The sequence below is a fragment of the Varanus komodoensis genome, unplaced genomic scaffold (assembly GCF_004798865.1).
Source record: "Varanus komodoensis strain SLA01 unplaced genomic scaffold, ASM479886v1 scaffold33, whole genome shotgun sequence".
In the NCBI taxonomy this organism is placed as follows: Eukaryota; Metazoa; Chordata; class Lepidosauria; order Squamata; family Varanidae; genus Varanus; species Varanus komodoensis.
The window spans coordinates 592,526-614,966 of NW_025335817.1; positions in this window are offsets into that span (position 1 = coordinate 592,526).

Below are 22,441 nucleotides of genomic sequence, written 5' to 3' on the forward strand. Positions count from 1 at the left end.
CAGGATATAGATGCAATGCAATAATAATAATCAGAAAATGTCATCAAATCTGCAACCTGTCAGGGTTTTTTAAGGCACCAGCAAAAAAATATACAAACACAAATGATAGAAATGCAAGCTTTCACCTTCGTTCAGGAAGCAATTGAATCCCCCACCCCAAAGCCCCTTTCTGTGCCAGAAATGTTTATGGGAGAACATTTAGCTGACCCCTAAACTCAAGGAATGCCCCATTCCTAAGAGAATACACCATTCTAGCAAAGGAAGACCTCTGACTGCTATCGCATCAACCAGACTCGTGTCCCAGTGAAACTGCCTGTTGTGCTTACAGGAAAAGTGCTCATCACTCAAAGCAGACCGGGATGGGGTTTGCCTAATGGCTGAAGCGTAAGATGGATAGAACCAAAGGAAAGCACAAGGTGCAGACCCGGAAAGATGCTGTCTGAGATACTGATTATGCCTGACTTGCATTTCACGAGCCGCTACTCAGCCGTCCTGGCATGTTTCTCTTGCCCAGATGCAGGTAATGTTTCATCCTAGCCCTGGTGCAGAATATTACTGGGAAGCTATCCATTTACTGTGCAAAGGGGCTAAGAGCCTATTGAGCTTCCTGCAAGATTTCCAGAGCGTGTTTTGTTTCATAATTTTACAGGGTTTCCCTGCACCACAAATATCTTTTAAAAATGCAACTTTCTATCAAAGAGGGTGGATTTGGACTCCCTGACCTTTTCTTGTGCCCCAGGGCCTATTCCTTGCTCTGCATTTGATCTTTTCCACTTAGAAACCTCCCCCTGCTCAATTTTGAGTTTTTCTTTCTGGATCCAGTCCCCAAGCAGCTTGCACCAGGCTCCTCACAAACCAAAACAGAAAATGTACTTCCATTGTGGCAGAATCGTGGCATATATTTTCACATCAATTGTGTTTGATGTATTTCCATATGCGACATTAACTTTATGGGGAAATCCAGATTTTAAAATTGGCAGGGAAATATTGATTTGGCAGACAAGCAGATTTTCACTTTAGATCAGCTTGTTGATCCTGATGATAATTTCCTGCCATTTTCTGTTTTGTGCGCTAAATATAAGTGACTGGCTACAGCTGTACAGCCACAAATGCATTTCAAACATTTGTTAGAATCTAGGTTAACTTCTGCTGCTTTTGCAACTTCAGAACTCCCTGCACTATTGGAGGTATTGATCGAGGCTGAACAGTTACATCGACCTACAATGCATGTCTATAAATATTTATTATCAGTAAATAATTCTGATATGCCAGGGTCAGGAATGAGCTGAAACATTTTCTCTTGCTGGATCAAAGGATTGCTTCATTAGTACCTATTTTGCAGGCAAAAAAATGATATTTTGGGTATACTGGTTGCCATGATGTGCTTTTGATAAGAGCTTGATTTAATTGCCCAATTGTTGGAGGTGCAGTACAGCTCTTACATCTCGTCTTCATAGATTTTGGAAACTGGAGCTTCCTTTTGGGGAGAAATAATAATTGGGATAAATCTGGTGATGGGAGAGATCTGTAATACCCAGAGGCACATGTGTTCCTTTGATTTACTTTCCCTTCTCTTGGAATTTAATGCAAAGTCAACATAAATAGATTTCCCATGCCCTTTTGACAACTGTCAGACCAATATTACAACGTTGGAAAGATGAATAGCCATGTGCAGTAATGAAATGGGTGGGGATTTAATGAAATGTTGAATTTTTGAATAGGTGGCCTTTAGAAGTAAATTACAAATGGATAAATATATGGAAATCTGGGGTGCCTTTGTTAAAATCTCCATGCAATTATTTTAAATAATGGCAGTATATTCTGTTACATACTGACCTATGGAACTGTACGACATATATACGTAATTAGCAATGTAGATCTGTTTACATTTTATTCAAAAATTTCATTGTTTCAGTTTTGTTTCTTTTTTCCCTTGTTTTAATGGTGTGGTCTGGGATTTGGGGGCCCTTTTTGTTTTTGCATAGCACCATGAAAAAAATAAGTGAATAAAAGCACTTACAGCCTGAACAAGACCTAAATCAGGGATCGGGCGACATTTCCTGCAGCTGGCTTCATATGGTCTTTCCAGCATCAAGTGAAAACCTTTTATTCTTCCAGATATTTTAAGAAGAGCTGAGCACACCTGTCTCCTCAGAAATTTCCATGCTATTTGTGTGCAGAGAAACTGGGGAGACCCTTGCACAAACTACCTCCAGAGGAAGGAGAAATTCTCAAACATTTTCTCAGAGGTGAAGCTAACCATCAGCAGGAATTGTGGTGCAACGCCTTCCTTTTCATTTCAAGATTTGTGTCTGGCAATTGCATTTTTGGGCACCCGGTGCGTTGGCCACCCTTTCTCGTCCTTCACCATGTCACATTCCATTCAAGGGCACGTGGTGTGGAAGGCATCCAACACCACCAAAAAAAAGATAATAGTGATTTAAAAAGTGGAGATCAAGTGGCAACGGGCAGATTTGGGTACTCTGTGGGAGTTTTCCTTCTGTTTCACGTGTCCCCGTTGCTCTGCAGCCTCCCAGCCTACCTCTGATTCTAATCTGAGAAGCCCCATGGAAAAATTACCAGATTGTGTCTTGCCTGGGCTTCAATCCAAAAGTGGGATGCTGAAGAGGCTGCCATGTTGCAATGGAAGAGGCTAAGGAGGCTGCCATGTTGCAACGGAAGAGGCTAAAGAGGCTGCCATGTTGCAATGGAAGAGGCTGCCATTTTCCAGCAGACCTCAGCCATCCCTTTCATAAGGTAACTGCTCATTCCAGGAGCCCTGGAACAAACACAGAAGGATTTCTCCAAATTTCCTTCTCTTCTGAATGTCTTTTCAAAGGCGATTCATTTTCTATCAAATTGAATGAGGCAGGTCGGAAAAAATGTGGAATAAATTTTGGCACAGCACCAAAATTTGGAACTGCTTTTAGTACATTATATGACTGGTTTTAATCTTGGTTTATGATGTTATGTTCTGAAGAATGGTTTTATTCTTTGCTGCTTATTTTCTTGGCTTTTGCTGGGTTGTTTCTATTTTGTATGTTTGTTTTAATGTTGGTATTTTTAATGTATCACACACTGCTCAGAGATCTTTGATTACTGGGTAGTGTAATAGTACACGGAATGAACAAACAAATGAACAGACCAAATAAACCATGACTGAGGCTAGAAAGAGTTCCTCAAAATGAAGTTTAAGAGCCAAAGGGTACAATCCTGTGTATATTTTAATCTGAGTTCTACAATTCCCAGAATTTCTCGGTCAGCATATCTGGTTGGAGGATACTGGGAGTTGTAGAGTGTTTTTCTGCTCCATCCAACATGACAAGAGTCATTTAACATCTGCTTTCTACACAGCACCCAAAATTCAACTGGTGACTCTCTAAAGTTTGTATTATTTACCTCCCGCTCTGCCACCAGACATGTGGACACTGAAAATAAATGAATGAGACATGTCTGGCATTTCTCACTTCCATTACATGTAACATCTCTATTTTTCCTCCCCAATAATTTGTGTGGTTAGACAGCCAACAGGAGGAAAGAAAAATTACTTGTAACAGCATTTATTTTGGAGACACTACAATTTTGCTTCAAGGGACAGACAGTCAATAAACATTTTAGCATTTACAAAATGAAACGGGATAATGAGCTTCCAGAATAATAATGTCAGTGAACAAATACATTGGAAACTTGTTAAGTTTTCTCAAATGCTATGCCTTAAAAAAAAAGAAACAGAAAAAAGAAAAAGAAAACAATCATCCTTCTTCACTGTGTGCAGTAGATGTGAAATGGGGCAGCTTGGAGTAAGAAAATTTTACAAGTTTCTAGGAAAGAGGAGACAAACATGATGAGCTTGTTTATTTTCCGGGCCTTCATGCACCTCCACAATGCACAAGAGAAATACCCACAGAAATAAAATACTTATTTAGGCATTCCTGGATGGCACTACTCCACTGCGGGCTGAAGGAAATAGCTGCAGACGTTCTGGCAGTGTGAGAGATTGGGGAAGGGACATGTGGAGAGAAAGATGGCGGGTGGGGTGGGACCAAATAGGGAATGGTTTATGGTGGACTGCAAGCCTAGCAAGAGAGGGCAGCCCAAAGAGCTCACAGAGAGAAGTTCTCCATTTGAAAAGCAGCCAGGGGACAATCCTCTACTCAAAGCCATTCTCGATTTGATGGGTGACCCTGCCCAATCCCAGTTGAAAGATTTTGTTTTCAAAAGACCCTTCGCACCTGGAATGCAGGCGGGACTGGTTCACATTCTTCCACTTCATTATGATCTACAGTTCTTTTACAATAAGAATTATTTCCAAATTTACATTGCTACTATCCAATAAGGGTTTGTTATGCAAACTGGTCTCCTTTCATACTTTTTGGGCAATTTATGATTGGAGTCTAGGGTCAAATGACGTGATAGGCAGTGCTTGGAGTTTTTCTCTTGCTCTTTGACATCAAATAAACCCATGAGGATCACCTCGCATGGAAGGGGGGCCCTTCAGAAGAATTTTTTTCCAGGGTCCCCTCAACTACTTTAGTTTTGAGATGTGTGAATCGGCAAAACTCAAGCTCTTTGAATTCCATCGAGACCTTATGAACATGTTGTGAATAAACACATGCTGTTGCGCTGATTTTTCTGCAGTGCAGCCAGGAGGGAGTTTTGAATGACATTGCAAACCTGGAAAGGGACAGACCCTGACTGCAAATTGTGCCCAAGATTGCGTTTGGTCTAGAAAGTGGGAACTAGTTGTATCCTGAACAAAATGGAAGTGAAACAAACTTCTCCAATGTCCATTTCCCTAGTGAAAGTACCGCTTAAACTCTCCATTTTGCCTGCTATTATACCGACATTCTAGTGCATTGTGGGAAATCACAGTGGTGGCTGGATTTGGCCATTTCCAGTGCGCAGAAAGCCAGACTGTGGGATGGATTGTGGAAGACGCAGAGCTAGCATTAGCAATGGGCCCTGCCAGCATTCATGGGTCTTGTGAATGCCCTTACAACCCCAGTTCCATCAGCTTCCTTTACCCTACACTAATCCAGGATGCTGTTGGAGATCTTCCCTAAGGCAATGATTGTCCTGCTGCCTAGTCTTTGCTTCACACCCCTGGAAGAAAGACAGATAGTTCAGTGGTCCAAACCCCGGGGGATGAAAAGAGGAAGAGAATTTTGAAAGCATCCCATCTTTTGAGGGTAGTCAGTCAAGTGGCATTGAGTGATTCATTCTTCAGATACATAGTTGACTTTTCTCTTGGGAAATCTTTGTTCTCGGGATTTTGAGCTATCCTGACTGCATTGGCAGGTTTGCCTGGGGGGGTGGAGTTCCCCAGGAGAATGGCCAACAGAAAAAGCTGTGCTGCCGTCTCACACATGCCTGAAAATCCTTCATGGGGATCTGGTTGAGCTTTCTCAGTGATTCCTTTTGTGTTGCAAGATATAAGAGGCTTCTACTTGGTCTAATTAAGCAGTTCTGGCCTCCAAAACCACTTGAATTTGCAGGGGCGTATAACCATGGCTGATAAGCCTTTTAATAAAATTGTTTTCTTGCATTGGTAAAGACGTAGTTCAAATTTTGGCCTGCAGTACTCCAGACAATAGTCTTGTATAAGCCGCTGCTTTCAGAACCTTTTGCTTCCAGGTTACGGGGGTCTTATTTTTGGTCTCCTGCCCATGTAGTTTTAGTCTCCTGCAATAGGGGTGTATCAATTTTGCATTGATGGAAGAATATTTCAATATTTCATAGTTCTGCATTGTATGCATGCTCTAATTGGGTTCTATGGATAGGGAGAATTCCATTTGCTTTGCATTTTATGAAGCAAACAGATCCAATGCACAAATTCCAGAAAAATGCATGAACGCTGTGGTCCAGGATCACAAGGAATATGAAGTAACCTTTTTGAAATCTGCTGAAAAATACAGCATGTTTGCAGGTTTGTCACGAAAGATTCCCAGTGACCTCAGGGACTTTCTGGCAGACATTCCTATATCCTGGATAAAACTCTGATTTGGTCGAGATTAATATTTCCCTTTTTGAAGCTGGCACTTAAGGTAGCTTTGCAAAGATACTTTCTGTGGATTAAAAGATCAGCCATGGTGGATTTGCCCAGATTCCATTCATACCTGCCACTTACCTAGATTTAGGGACCCAGTTTGCCCACAGACAAGAAACTGAATTATTTTGCCTTATTTTGCCATATCTGCACATATTCTTTCTGCACTTTTCTCCCTGAATGATTCACATCTAAAGGGTTGTACTTATGTTTCCAGCTATCAGTGAGGCATGGAGACCCATTCCTTTAACATTCTTTTTTTCAATCAGTGATACATAAAATGCAGAAGACAGGCGAGTCTTATTGTCCATCCGAAAACCTATGACTGAATGGATGATGGAAAGAAATGTGGCCTTTTCTTTCCAGAAAGGCACCGTAGGCTTTTTGAAAAGACATGGAACAATATATCTGTGAGAAAAGGCGAGAGAAGAGGGGCCTGTATTAAAAATGCTAATCCTTCTCTGAAATAAAGTATTTTTGGTTTAGTCACAAAGTCGTGCCTAACCCATCAGACCCCAAGGACAACATTCCCCCAGGCTCTCCTGTCCTCCATCATCCCTTGGAGTCCACCCAAGCCCACACCCACTGCCCCAGTGACCCCATCCAGCCACCTCATCCTCTGCCGTCCCCTTCTCCTTTTGCCATCAATCATTCCCAGCATCAGGGTCTTCTCCAGGGAGTTGTTCCTTCTCATTAGGTGGCCAAAGTATTTGAGTTTCATCTTCAGGATCTGGCCTTCTAAAGAGCAGCCAGGGTTGATGTCCTTTAAGATTGACTGGTTAGATCGCCTTGCAGTCCAAGGGACTCTCAGGAGTCTCCTCCAGCACCACAATTCAAAGGCCTCGTTTCTTCAGCGTTCTGCCTTCCTTTATCAAATAAAGTAGCCCCCCATAAATATTGGGCACTTCCCCAGTTAAATGGGAATTGGGGCACTCACCCCACCAAACAGTCTCTCCTCTCCAAACAAAAATAAAATAAAACACTTATTTAAGGAAGGAGGAGGTGGGCTGCAACTCCAAGCAGGAGTTGAAAGAATTGGGAAGTGCAACCTGGACAAAATCTATTCAAAAACTGCAAGAGAAAACATTTCTCGCCCATTTCCAGTTCAAAGAGAGGATCCTGCACAAGTTTAAGAGCAGGGCAAAATGGACTTGCGTATCCATCTGAGATTGCGAGGGATGTTGGTGAAATCTGCAATCGACTCAAATGATCTCCACTTCTGAATCTGGCTCTGGATTCCATAACGGTTTGGAATCTCCCAAGTCATACAGATGCCATGGAGTTGCAGACTTTGTCATGCTCCAGAACTGCACCTAGTACAGAAATACAGAACTTGCTAGGAAATATGCTCAGGAGTGTGCCTTTTTTAAAAGGCAAAACCAGAATCCCACACATTTCTTATACATCTGTGATCACCTGCCATTGCTTCTTGTACAGCAATCTTTATTCTGTGTACTCTGCTTGTTGATTCTATGCTGCCCTAAGGGAAATAGAGAAATAGTTGTGTACTATTGAAAGTTTCGTAAATTGTGGCAGATTTTTTGGCGTAGTCTTTCAAAGTGGGGGAAGTCCTAATTGCCCATTGAGTAGACATTGGAGCAAACCACACACACACACACACACACACACACAGAGAGAGAGAGAGAGAGAGAGAGAGAGAGAGAGAGAGAGAGAGAGAGAGAGAGAGAGATTGGATTAAACAAAATCTGAACACACCTAACCACACGTCATTACAAATTTATTCAAGCACTTATCCAGAGGTGCCTATGTCTTATTTGATTTTTGGAAAGATGCTGATTAAGCTGTGGGCCAACCTCTTGGCACCACAATTACAGCCCTTGCACATTTCTCTTCTTTCTTTCGAATATCCTTCTTCCCTGCAGTCTTTAAATATTGTCTTTTCCACGTGGCCACGCTGAGCTGACTGTCAACTTCTTGGAGGAGCCCTGACTATGCCTTCTGCATAATAAAAACGAAGTATTATAAAATGCATCATTCTGCAATCTTTGATGCTCAGATGCACAAAGGAGACCGAAATGGTTGTGTTCTTACCAATAGAGCAGATCGATTCATTAATCTTCGGTTCCTCAGAGGAGTGTTCGAGAGCAATCCCTTTCATCCATCCCCACTGAATATCATTATCCGTCAGGGCCCATTTACAAAGTCCTGTTGAGCTATCTTTTTAAAGCTCACTTTCCATTTCTGCTACTCAGAAGCAGCTTTTTTCTTCCCCTCTTTGTTTTCTCATCAATCCACTTTGGAATCTGGACTCGTGTGGATTCTATGAATGAGGAATAAGGTCTTCACTGTAATCATACCCGGGATCAGAGTTAATGATGCAGGCAACCAAATTTCGTAGTTCAGGCCGTGAAAATACAAATCTTGGTAGTTCGTAACACTCGTCCTAAGCATGAAGCCAAGTCTTATGATTCTGCAATTATTTTCTGTCTAGGGTAATTCATTTTTGTTAAGAATTTACCAAGCTTAACCAGGTGGAGTCCATCTCATTCTTACATTCTAGACCAAAAAAGTTTGTGGTATGACTCTCCCTGCCCCATCCAAACAGGGGGTTGTTGGATTGTGTACTTCAGATGTTCTTTTCATTGATTGAATTTGTCCAAAGACAAGCAAACAAATACCGGGGACTGGATTTAAAGGTGGGTTTTAAATCTTAAAAAAGCTGAACAGTATTACATTAAAAGACCTTGTATCCAGGCATGGCAAAATGATGAAGTCTCAGGTTATGAATAACAGCGGGAAAACTAATTAGAGCACGGATGCTATCACATACTCCCTTACTTCAGAGTAAGTTCCCTTGGGACTTAGTAGACAGCTATAGGATTGCAGTTAAGAATACTTCATTAAAAAAATTAAAACAATAATGGAAGACTTAAATCTGAATGGGGACAGCTATTGTAAATATCTATAGTATACACATATTTAAAGTGTCTATGCCTCTTAGAAACTAATAGGAGTCCATTTACACTGGTTTTATTTTTCTACAAGAGAAGTGACTAGTGCTTAGGAATTTGCATTTCTTCAGGGGATATTTTCAAAGATATTTGTATACAAACATTGAGTAAATGAATATATTAGCAGACTGCACAAATTTTAAATTATTCTAAAGTAAATGCTTGCTTTCATCTAAAACAACATGAAGAACATAGAATATAATGTGAAACAGAACATTTGACTCAGAACAGGAAAAAGGAAACGAATCTGGTGCATTTGATCGGATTCAGAACAGCCTATCAATTCCATCCAGTCTGTGATGTCACTGTACCCAACCAATGGGGCAGGATTCTCTGTGATGTCACTGCACCCAACCAATGGGGCAGGATTCCTCGAAGGACCTACTCCTTTAGTGTGATGTCAACTGAGCAAACTCTACCATGTGGCATGTGAGGTTATGCTTCACTCTGACATTGCAATCGTACGTTACAATTTCTCTGATCCACTTATAATCTTTGCCCAACTGCATGGAGCTGATGAGTGCATTAAAACCCTGACAACAGCTTCTCCATGTTGCTTTGCACACCAAGGGTCCAACTAGACATTTGGTAAATTATCTTATTTTGTCGTATTGCTAAACCGTCCCGAGACCACGGTAGGGGACGGTCTCAAAAAGCTTTAAATAAATAAATAATAAATAAATAAATAAACCGTATCGGTACAAATTGTATAGGTACAGGGATTATGTATACATATATACACATATGTTGCAGGAAAGAACCTTGCATGAGGAAGGGAAGTTTAAAACTCCTCACCCACATAACTGATTAAAACAAGTTATGATTTTAAATGAGTTACAGATGATTTCTTCCCATTAGCTTTTGGGGGAAATAAATCAGTTGGAGCAGTTTGTCCTAAGCCTAATCGCAACAGGGCAAATCATTTTTGTTGGGGTTGTGGCTGGAGAGGGAAGATTTAAACTTCCGCTTCCTGCCACCCAAATGAAAATACCACTGTGTATCTAGCGCTAACAATAAATGGATCTGACATAGTTGTTCGCTATGTGATTAAGGAAGCATCTAGCTTAGCCCTGAAGGACTTATGCTATAGACATTGAAACAGGGCTGTGTAATGGCTATATATCTGAAAGAGGGCAATTCTTTCCAGACACATGAAAGCACAGAAGGGTACCAGGCTGATTGTGTTGATAACATACCCGAAAGGGCAAGAGAGATAGTGCATCAGTCGTGGGGTGGAGAAGCCAGCCACTCAGTTCGGATCTGGGCTTCTTCCAGCTGGGGATGGACTATAGGACACACGAGGGAAGTGGAGCAATTCCCAGGTCTGGTAATGAGTGTGGCCATGGCATATAAAGGCTGCCGATCGCATTGGCAAAGCAGATGGGAACATTCATGGTTGAGAGAGACAGCCTCTGTTCTATTTATGAGGACTTTTCCTCTTTGCAATTGCAGGCAATTTCATCAGAAAGGGCTTGGTAACCTTCACAATGGGAAAGGGGCTTGTTATATATTATCATCTTGGAACTTCCGGGCGCTTTGCTGATCCTCAGTAGCTATTTCTTTCTCAGTAATAATGGTTACATCTTGCCCTAAAAGGGCTCAGGTGGTCCATTTGACCTCTGACTGAGCAATTCTGCCTAGCTGAGGAGTCATCCAAACAATGGGGATGCATATGAAAGTTCAGATAAGAGCAAGGAGATCTCCGTTAGCCACAAAATATAAAATATTTAAGCAAATTTATATGCTTTAAGTGCTTTGTTCATTGTTGGACGATATCTTTCTTAGGACCACAGAAAAAGTCATGAAATAGTGAGCAACATTTTGAGTTGTCCAGATGTTACGCAAGGATGGGGGAAGAGGGAAAAGCTGATTTATTTTGCCTTGAAAGGATGTGCAGGAAGATTCCAGACTGAGCTGGGTTTGGCTCCACCTGGTCTTGTGCATCTTTCAGGTATGCCTAAGACTGCTGGAAGATGGAAGTGTAATGACTGAAGCAAATGCTGACTCCAAGATTTGGGGGCACTTGGCCAAGATGCCCTCAGTGGGTCTTCTCCATGTGGAGCCCACCTTATCACTAACCTCTGCTCTGCCCTGCTGGTACTCTCACCTGTTCCCAGCTGCTTACCTGTCTGGCAGAGAACATCAAGCAACTAGGCAGTGGAATACTTTTCTTTCGCTTCACCATCACTTTTTGCTGGCCCAGAATGGGAGGCAGATGAACAAGACACAAGTCCAAAGAGTTCTTCTTAATAAGTCCATGCGGTGATGCAGGCTTTAGCCAGCAAGCGTCTGGCCTTCGTTTGCTCTTCCATTTTAGGAAGACTTTCATGCTTATGACCTCTGGAGGGGCCTCGATAGCTGAATAGTTGCTGGAGAATACTCCCCTGCCCAGGGCAGAGGAGAGTTGGCAGGAAAATAAAGCAGCTTGATCGACTTTGGCTACATTCAGACAAACTGGAAGTTTTAACGCCAAGGTGCCCATGGGGGAATACGTGGAACAGGGGCTCCAGATTTGTGCTGCATCCAACAGCTGTGGCTCGAAGATAAAGCATATGCCTGCACAATCAGGCATAACGTCTCTAGACAGAGCTGGGAAAAACTCTTACCTTGAAGCATCCATCAACTATCCATCTCCTACTGAACTAGATAGATAAATTATGGGGCTTGTTAAAGGTCAGATTTTCTGTTTGGCTCTCCAGTATATGAAAATCCCACACTTTGCTCCACCTGGCAGAGGGGCAGCAGCAAGCAAGCAACAGATGCACAGTTTGCTTTAGAAGAGTCCCAAATCTGGGTGTGGCTTAGATACGGAACTTCCCTATCTTACATCCTGGCGATAGTGGAGGTGGGTTTTCTCCCCCTGTTTTACCGTTTGTGTGTTTCTTTCCTTCTAATTGCATGGGGTTTTGTCCACTGTGCACCGTTAGCTGGTTTTACCATATGGTGCTTTCTAGCTGTGGGATGCAAAATATTGCCTATTGGAAGGCGAAAATTCCCTTATCGCTGATGGGGGATTCCGTTCGGAATACCACTGGAAGTGGCAGTTCTGGAAAAAGTTATTTGTTGGCATCTTGCTGAAAACAAAGTGCTGAAAAGCTTTTGCACATTTTAATGCCATATTTATCACCCCGATAATTCATTCGCCTTGAATCAGCTGAGGTTGCTGTAGGTATTAAAAGCTTCTTCCAGTGTAAAACTGAGAATCTTGCTGCTGCTTGAGTTTACTGGTGGTTCTTCCATGAAATAGCTACAGTAGTTCATTAGTTTGATTTGGGCACTGGAAATCTAGGGGAGTCCTGATCAAAACTGAAAAAATACACCTTCTTCCAAATCTTTGGCCTCTTGTGTAAATTAACGTGAATTGCAAACATCCTTGTTTAAAATAAGCATACCTTTTTAAAAAGAAATCACGAGGAAGCCAAACTCCTGCAAATGAGGACTCCGAGAACCATGATGGAGACATTTCAAAAGGTCTCAGCCTTGAATAAAATCAGAGTTCAAAACTACAAAGGCAAAGCACAGTAATGGCTTTAAAAAGCTCTGAAAAACATAAAAATACAAGTGGAAAAACTGTAAAACTATTGGTATCCTTCAATCAAGAAATCCAATGGAAAGAAGTCCAAAAATGTGACTGAAATCACGGCATTAACTACGTTTTCGTCCTTAACAGTGTTCAACTATTATACTTTGCTCTAAATGACATCTGTGCTCATTCTTCTTGTTACTGGATCTGGACTACATGGCAATAGGACAAAGGTATTTTCTGATCTTCACTTGTGGACCAGCTTCGTAAGAGGTAAATCTGCTTTCCTTGATGGTACTCCTATTATTGAGTACTTGGAGTTTTATTTTCTACTCTTGATTAAAGGGACCTTGCTGTTAGAATACGCTTAGGGCAATTGCTAATAATGCTAACCACGTATTTCAAAATGCAGGAAATTAAAGTTTCTGAGATCTCATTAATCTAAACATAAATATATATTCATATGCAGTGCTGAGACTGGTCAGAAGGAAACCTGCATCTCTTTACTACCATACTGTTAGGAAGACAATGATGAATGAGAATTATCTCTGTTGCGGAAATCTGAGTTCGATAAAAACTGACCCCTTAACGGAGAGGTTGGTTATGTAAACTATTTGTATATAGCTTGCTATCCTACAATCTCTGAATAGCTTACATAAACCACATTGTATAAACCTCAAATACAGTGAACTGAGGTGAAATATATAAAAACAATGGAACCCATGGAAAAAGAAAACAATATAATGTTTTTAATAAAACATTGCAAATGTAATGTAAAAGCAATATACAATGTAACCAGTGTAAAAGCAATATAAAATATGCAAACTTTAAACCATATAGAGGCAGCCTGTTTAAAAGAGAATCATAGAAGAGTAGCGTTAGAAGGGGCCATGAAGGCCATCAAGTCCAACCCTCTGCATGTTGCAGGACACCATGTCACACCATTCCAGTGTTGTCACTCTGGAAATTGTGTGTCCTATCGTTCTAGATGAATGTGACTTTTAGATAAGGTCATTTCCCCCTAAATTTCTAATCTGGAGGAATTACTAACGTGGACCAAAAATATTTTAGGAACCGCTAGCAATGATGTTCCAGAGGACCTGGCTACAAACGAAGTATCTCCCTTGTTTGCAATTCATGTTTCAAAAAGGGAATTAATTATTTCCTATCCCTATCATCCAGCCTTTGTTCACATAAAACCCTTTCATTCCTGCATGGCGAACTCTGTAATTCAGGTGAGTTACAAGCTTCCCTGACCCACCTTCATTTTTGCAAAAACATTTCAGGAATGAACACCTGCCTCTCTCTTTGAATTCCCCCTGCCAACAGCTCTTCCTTCCTGCCAACTACACGGTGATCCATTCTGGCCAAAGTACAGGACCCACATTTTCATTTTAATTGGCCATTTAATTAGAATTCTTTTCCATCAGTACGGCAAAGTTTGAAGCAGAAATTTGAGAGAACGTGTCTGCTTCTCATATATCCAGAGCATCAGCAAGCATCTCACCCCTTTGCAATTCATGTTTCCGAGCTTCAAACCACCCTTCCTTCAAGAAGGTAAAGGCAGGCACGTTGAATGACCTTTATTCTTACAACAACCCTTAAGCTCAAAGTGGCATAATAAACACCAAGGCCAAGAAGGAACAGAAACGGGGTTTCTGTTGTCAAAGCAGAGCCTTCTAAACACAGTCAAAAGCACCTTTTCGCCTCAACTCCACATATAAATATGCTGATCACTAGAAACAAGAAAGAGGATAATGATAATAATGAGGATAATGGGGGTGTATATTTCTACCTGCACTTGATTTGTTCATCCAGACCATTAGATTCTTAGTTTATCCAGACAATCCCGCCTTGATGCGCCCATGCTCCTTTCTATTATCTGGATGTGACAAGCTCCCATAAGTCTCTTGTTATTTAACAATGCAGAAAAAGCTGGAATGAGACATGAGAGGCCAAGTTTGTCAAAGGCAATTTATGTCCTTTCTGCCTTTTAGAGAGAATTAGAATTGTCAGCAATTAGTTGCATACAATTAGACTAATTTGGAACTCAGGTTCGTACTGTACTGAGAACTCTAAAACTATATCTGTTCAGAATTATTATAAATTGCATTAGGGTTGTAGCTTTCATTTGGGGGGTACATTAAATTGCTGTTCCATTTGAAAAGTATGACAAGGAGTAGGAGGGAATTGATATTAAGAGCGGTTGTTTCTCATGTTTATTTTGCAGTTTAGAATATTGTATACTTCGTTCCTACCTTATTTTTTTTAAACACACACACACTCAAGTAACACTATCAAGGGACAATCTTTTGCAACTTAGACAGAAAAAGCAATATATATCAGAAATACTGGGATTTCTAGGCCTTTTTTTCCCTTTTCTGTCTACATAGAATTGTGTACCCTCAGTATCTTTTCAGCCAAATCATTGAAATGGACAGAAGACAGCAAGAAACAAGCTGTCAACAATCCCAGTGGATCTGGGAAGGAAGTCTTGGATAATTAATAGTTGTGAAGGAGCCATAGTTCAATAAATTCTGGAGAAGGACGTCTCCCCAGTTCTATCCTTGGCAACAACTTCCATTTTTGAGGGGTGCTGTATGTTTTTATGACAACGAATTCCCTTTTGGAGGCACTCTGAGTAGGAGGGAGCTAGAATTGAAGGGGAAAGGACTAAAAAACAGCTAAAATTCCACCATAGTGTGGCTTAGGACCCTAACTGCTTTAGGAAAGGCATTTCAGCCTTTTAGGATGGGGTGAAAATGCACAGAACGGGAACCAGCAGTCAATGGTCAGGATAAAGTGCTGCAACTGGGCAAACTGGGCTTAGCCCTCTAGGAAAGCCAGTGAGATGGATTTGGCTCATAGCTCTGACATTGCTCACCGAGTTAAAAGGATCAGATGGTGGGGAAGTTTTCTGAGACAGGAAAACATTGCTTGTTAAACTAGCAAACACAACACCAGTTGGGTAGGTAGCCTGACTGTCGTATCAATTCCTATGCTCTTAATTCTGCTGGCAAAATGGGAGTTTGAACTTGTTTTATGGACAAGTTCCCTACATATAGGCTAGCAGACATGGGTGAAACTCACACACTAGCCAAAGAGGCTAAGAAGAAATCTATACAACATTTTATGCACACCTGGCATCTCTAAATTAAGGATGGACACCTCTGCCAAATTTACTTTCTCCGTGTTCATACTTTTAAATCAGGAGTTCTTTTTTTCCCTGCATGATAAACATTGCAAATGTGGGAAGTTCTTATTAAAAAGGAAATGAAAGACTCACCCAAGTGCATCGGCCAACTTCAATAGGCAGAGATATTCTTAGCATGGAAGGGATTATAATGTCTGCCATATATCTGATAAAGATGAGCAACCAGAAAAAGCATTGCCAACCCTAACCCAGAATTGACTGGTTGGAATACACAGGGGTTCCAGTCCAGACTTATTTATTTATTTATTTATTTATATCCTGCCTTTTTCCTACAAAGGGCTCAAGGCAGCTTACATCTCCTCCTCCATCTTATCCCCACAACAACAACCTTGTGAGGTAGGTTGGGCTGAGAGTCTGTGACTGGCCCAAAGTCACCCAGTTGGCTCCATGGCCAAGTGGGGACTAGAACCGAGGTCGTCCGAGTCCCAGTCCCATGCTCTTAACCACTACACCACACTGGCTTTTCAGAACCTCACGCTCAAGTCCTGAGCCTGGAAGGACAAAGCTGCCCATTCTGGCTTCCCCCATGTTCAGCTCTACTTAAACCCTGACATCTGTTTGTCCTGAAACTGGAGAACCCTGCAAAGGGTTATAAATCCTTAGCAAAATATGCGCTGCTTCTCACGGAGACAAGTCAGTAGGCATCTAGCTGGAATTTTTCTTCAAGGGAAGTATGTGAACTTGCAAGATGTGCATTTTGGGAGCGAGTGTGTCTTTCTGTGCTTTAGTAAATGGGGAGGGGGAGTCAGCATAGGAAAGCACTTTAAAAACGCGCCCTCTCCCTGCTTCGGTGAAAAGAGCAGCCTTGCCTTTGGGAACAGAAGCACGGTGCTTTGAGCTCTGAGACCCTTGCTGAGCCCAAGCCTTACTGAGCTGACTAGTGCAAGTATAACCATCACCAGAGTGCCATTTTCAAAGCTGACACTGGCTTAATTTCTATTTCCCAGAAAGAGGATAGGGTTAGGGAGGCCGGCAAAGTTTCTTGGCCAGTTTGCCTGCTTTGAATCTGCTTGAGACAGACGGAATGCAATGAACCTGCAAAGGCATCTGTTTTCAGCGCGTACTTCTCAGCGCAACATTCGACTGCACTTCCCTGACTTTGAAACTCTCAATTCTCCAGGAGCCTGACCCATTTCTCTTTGCATGAAAGAAAGAGACTTCTGATGCCGTAGCCATGTTGCGCAGCGTAGCTCACCGGGGTCCAACCGGCATGGTGAGAGTGCTGCGTGAGAGTTTCAATGTTTCTGTGGGCCACAGGCTCTCCTTGGCTGCAACGCAGCCCTTCTCAGCAGCTATCAAACAATCCCCAGCACAGCCGAATTCCCATTCCCCATCCCCATGAATAATAAAATAGAATCTATTGGTTCCATCCGTATGTCAGCCTCTTCTAAGAACCTCTCAATGGTCCATGTACAAGTTAAACTCCGGTATAGATCCTACCACTAAAGTTTACAATGTATTCATTAATTAAATGATGCCCATTAGGGAAATGCAAATCAGGGTTTTTCAGGTCTCGGATTCAAAGGCAAAATGCAAATCAGGGTTTTCAGGTCTTGGATGTAAAGCTGTAAGGGAAGATAACTCGGTGGCAAAATACCAATTTTGTATCCTGAACACCCTGGCTTCGATGCCCTGGCATTTCTAGTTAAATGGATCAAATAATAGGTGAAGTGGGTAGGGCTGGGAATTGCCGGGAGCTAGGCTTCCCCCTTCATGCTTCCAAGACAACAGACTGCTCTTGGCAAAAGCTCTTGATTTTCAGGACAGGAAGCACATCCAACCAAGAACGAGTCTCTGAGTGTGCACAGAGCAGATCATTGAACCTAGTCTAGCATCTGCTCCTGAGCACCCTCCTCTGGAATACTCCTGGGCCCCTCCCTCCGAGATGTCCCTTGTGGAGATGGCCTAGCCCCGTCTCTGCCCATCGCCCCTCCAGCTGGCTGCCCCGTCGCTCCCAGCGTCACATCACACAGTCAAGAGTTGTCCCAGGCTTGGCTGGTTGCGGGGTTCTTCCCCTTTCCTCCTCCCTGTAAATCCAGACTACCTGCCTGAACATCTACCTGAACACCTGGTGCGCATACCCTGGGGAGGGCGCCACTTCCCTTTCAATGTCTGAGAATTCTGGTTCCTCCTCGTCTGACCAGCACGAGTCTGCTTGGCCTTGGAACACGTGCCAGGAATAGCTGCTCTTTCATTCCCAGTGGGAATAACCCTCTTGGGATCCATCCCTCTAGCATCTGCAGACTGTGTCATGCTTAGCCTGCTCCTGGAAAGTGAGCGGAGCCAAGCAGAAGTCTGCAAATGTTTGTAGGCCGCTCAAAAAGTGGCTGCAGGCTGTGGAGGAAGAGCACTCGGCGTGGTTGTGCCAGGAGCCATCCCTGGTATCTGGACTTCCTCCATGCCTGGCATGTCAGGGTCCAATCTTCTTCTCTGCCTGGTGCAATAGCACCAGGTGTGGAAGGGGGCACTGCTTGTTCAGTGCAAAAGCATTCCTCACATATCCCTTCGAGGGAATGCTCTCTGCTGAAGAATTCGGACAATGCTGTCTGAAGAGAAACAATCAGGCTTGATGGATAAACCACAGACCTGCTCTGAGGTTGCTTCCCATCGTGCATGCAACCACTGGGTTAAGAAACATGGAAATCCAGACTAGAGGGTTGAGGGTGTGTTGTCTGGAGTGCTTTGAAATAGGGGTTATTGGGTTGTTTGAGCCCAACCATGCTAAGAAACCATGGTTGGTTAACCATGAACAACCCAGAGTTCATGACCCAACAGCAAACCATGGGTTCTCTTCTTGGATTGTTTTGCATTTAACCATAGTTGCTTAGCATGGCTGAGCTCACAACATGACAAGCTGCGATGCAACACTAGCATCAGTGTGTGGATGACTGGCCAGTGCCTGGTGTGATGGGAGCTTGGGTCTTTTGATTCTCCGTGTCTAAGACTCCAGGACAGCAGGAGGAGTGGCCTACAGAACCCAGATAAAAAACTCCTAGACCCATCATCCACTGCCATCAGCCACCAGCACTGAGGTGCAGGCTTTCTGAGAGAAGTTTTGGAGCTTTTCTCTCCAAACCACTGGATCGCTTTGGAAAAACAATAGTCCTTTTGAATTCTAGTTTCCCTTTCTTCTTCCCACACAATTTCCATTTCCAGTCAGCAGATTCTTGTCTATGCAGTAAAATGTCTCCATCTGCAGGTCAGAGCCTTCATCTGATCTCCCTTGAGTTTATGTCGGGGTAGGTGAGATTCGTCAGCAGAGATTGGACTTCATTGTGCCAATCTGGTTATGGAATTCCTTGCTACAAGAAATCCCACATCTTTGATGGCATTAATTTTAATCATAAATTAAGGGAGCTGGAAAGGGGCAATTTAGGCCACTGAACCCAACACTTCGCTCGGTGCAGGAATACAATTTAAAATATCTTGGACAGACCCTGTCTGATCTCTGCTTAAACACCTCCAGTGGTAGGAAGGCCACCATCTCCCCTAAGCAGCAAGATCTATTTCTCAGACTGCTCTGATCATTAGGATGGTCTTCTTAGTGTCCACATACAATCTGTTTTCCTGCAACTCAATCCCCTTATTGTAGGCCCTATAGGCCTCAAAGATGGAGAGCAGTTTTGCAGCCCTTTTTTGCATGATAAGCGTTCAGGTACTTGGAAGGTAAAATTGTTACCTACCCTCAGTCTACCCTTCCCAAGGCTAAGCATACCCAGTTGCATCCTTCTCTCACTGGAGGACTTGGTTTCTGGCCCAGAGATCATCTTGGTGTCCTTCTCTGAACTCATCCCAATTTATCTGCCTCCTTGTGGCATCTGGAAGCAGACACAGTATTCAAAGTGAAAGCCAATCAGACACGTGTTATGTGCAAAGTCACAAACAGTCTCCCCATCCCCAGCCTTTTAAAAAGTGTTCTATTCGTTGCTTGGTTTGCACTTTTAAAATTGATATTTAAGGAGTTGGCTGCTTTGGTGATGCAAGCAAGATGGGAAGAATGGGTCGGATAGCGCTATGAAATAAAAATGGTAGATGTTTACAAATTTTGGCTGGACGCTTGGGCTTGTTGGGCATGGCTGTATAAAGAAATGGAATGAGACATTCAAAGCCAAATATCAGCCATCCCTCCTTATCTGAAGGGTTCTTGCATAAAGCAGCGCCCCAGGTCCCACTGCGGAAGTGCCTACCGCCAGCTTCTCTTCCACCACCTGCTAGATTGAGATTTGTATCTGCTTTGGCATCCACAATCCAGATTGCCCTTATTTTGCTGCTTCCTCATTGTCAGGGTGAAATGTCAGTTATCTGCACAAATAAACAGCCTTCGCTTCTGTAATGCTGCTTTGCACCCTGTTTACATTCCCTTGGTGTGCAGGAACTTCTCAAGACAGTGTCACAACCACAACAAAATTATCCTCTTGCATCTCGCACTGTTCAGTGTCCCCAACACAAGCTCAATGAATCCCTCATATTCTGTACCTGCCGTGACCTGATGAAGGATCCCATAATATTAAGTAAAATAGATGGACAGTAATTATTAAGCCAACCAACTAAAGGAAAGTTCCAGTCAGTTAAGCAAGGGGCAAAGCTAATAGGTTAATAGAACTGAGATGGAATTGGGTTGGAAGGCTCATATGGAATTTTGCATACTTTACTAAGGTAAAGGATCTAAAATACACCAGAAACCAAAGAATGGGCTGGTTCCTTTGAATCAATATGTGGATTACTCTTCTCGACACTGTTTTGGGGCCTTGTCCCACATAGGAATGCTGGATTACTTTTGATCTCATTTCAAGTAAGCTGCCTTCATTTGCACTTCCTGGAATAATAGATTAATTGAAAGGCAGTTATCCTTCGAGGCACATCTTTGTTCCGATTCCGTGGTTTGGTCTGCAGAAAGGAATGGATGTCCCTCCAGGTGTCATTGGGTTGCAAATCCCATCCACCCGAGTCAGTAGAACAAGTGATGAGGGATGGAAAGTGTGACAAACCAACAACACGATCAATGGAAACCAGTGGTTCGGAAAGCTGCCATGGGCGTTCGATGCATCCATGGAGCATTGCCATCCATACTTATAAGGGTCACGATTATTATAAAGGATCTTTGTATTCGAAAGGATTTGTTATAATTTTTCAACGTAAGGTTTGGTTTTGACTGATTCATACTTCGAATCGTAGAATAGAAGAGTTGGAAGAGGCTGTGAAGGCCATCGAGTCCAACCCTCTGCTGTTGCAGGACACCAGGTCACACCATCCCACTCTGATGGCTATCCAGCTTCTTCTTGAATGTCTCAGGTAGTCCTGTTGAAATCAGTGGGATTCAACTGCCCAGCTTGGATCCTTGCACTTTTCCTTGCTCTGAAGTTATCCTTCCTTCAAGAGCATCTTCTGTCTTCTAGAGTAACATGATCAGCGTCTGGTAATCTTAGCACGATGACACCAACATTTAATTATAGGTGCGCCATTCATTTGTTTTTATTATTAACTGTAAGCAATTCAGAAAGAGATTGGAAGCAATTAGGAGCTCCACAGATAATTGATGCTTCATTAGCTTAGAAGTGCTAAATTTAGCGCACTAGCTGTACAGGATACTACGTAAAGTTATCAGTAATTATGTGGAATTGATCTCCATTGTTGTTTCCCAACCCAGATATGACATAAATAAGGATACATTTGTCTCACAGATGAGTCAAAACTCTCAGTGCATCGCAGGACTATTAAAATGTCTCCTCTAATTATGCATGCACGTGGAATTGTGCATTTATTGTATTTTTATGGTTTCCCAGTATAAACAATGGAGGTCTTGGATGTACAGCCGTCGTGACTGTACGAAATTTAGCTGTGTGGGGCAGCATGAGACACAGTCCACCCCTCTGTGTTGACATATAATTAAACTCTTTCCTTGACAGCAAGGGCAGCCACCTTGCAAACGGGGATGGCTGGGAGGTGGTGACACTGTACCACGGTGCATGTGCCAATGCCCAGAAAGGGCTATACCACAAGCCTATGTCAATGGAAAATGCTTCCAGGGTAATGCTGTACCACTGAAGAGGCACGCAATGGAAAGCTTAAAACTATAAGCCTCCACACAAGTGACTGGACTATTTCAGTCTATCAAGCAAGAAGGATGAAGTGTATATAGTACAATGTTTCAGTGAGAGCAAAGCCTTTTTTCCACCTCTGATGATGAGTATGACTACTTGCTATTATTTTTATTTTATTTATTTCTTCAGAGAGTTTTATCCTGTCCATTATGGTTCGTCTCTGGAACCTTACTATTATATTACATTTTTATTCCACCTTTTTTCTTCTTGCAAGGAAACTGAGGTGGCTTTCAGGATAAATGAACAGTTGCAGTCAAACCAGTGAAATGGGAGTGCAGATGTTGAAAAGGGAGAAAGGAAGTTCCAGTCATCCCATTCAGGTTATGTTTTTCAAAGGCATCATTCCTCCAAGCAGCCACTTTGCTCCCAGTGCAACAATTCAAGTATGTTTGCTGTACATGCTGAAGGGTGTTGCATAAGCTTTTGCACAGCATTTCCCCCCACAGTATTATGTAGAATTCAGAGAATTATACACTGCCCTGATTTAATGGGCTATAAATTATTCAGTCAAAGCCCTAAGTAATATACATGTGTAAAATTAAAATCATACTGTGATCACAGGGGTTCTTCAAACTGAATTTACAT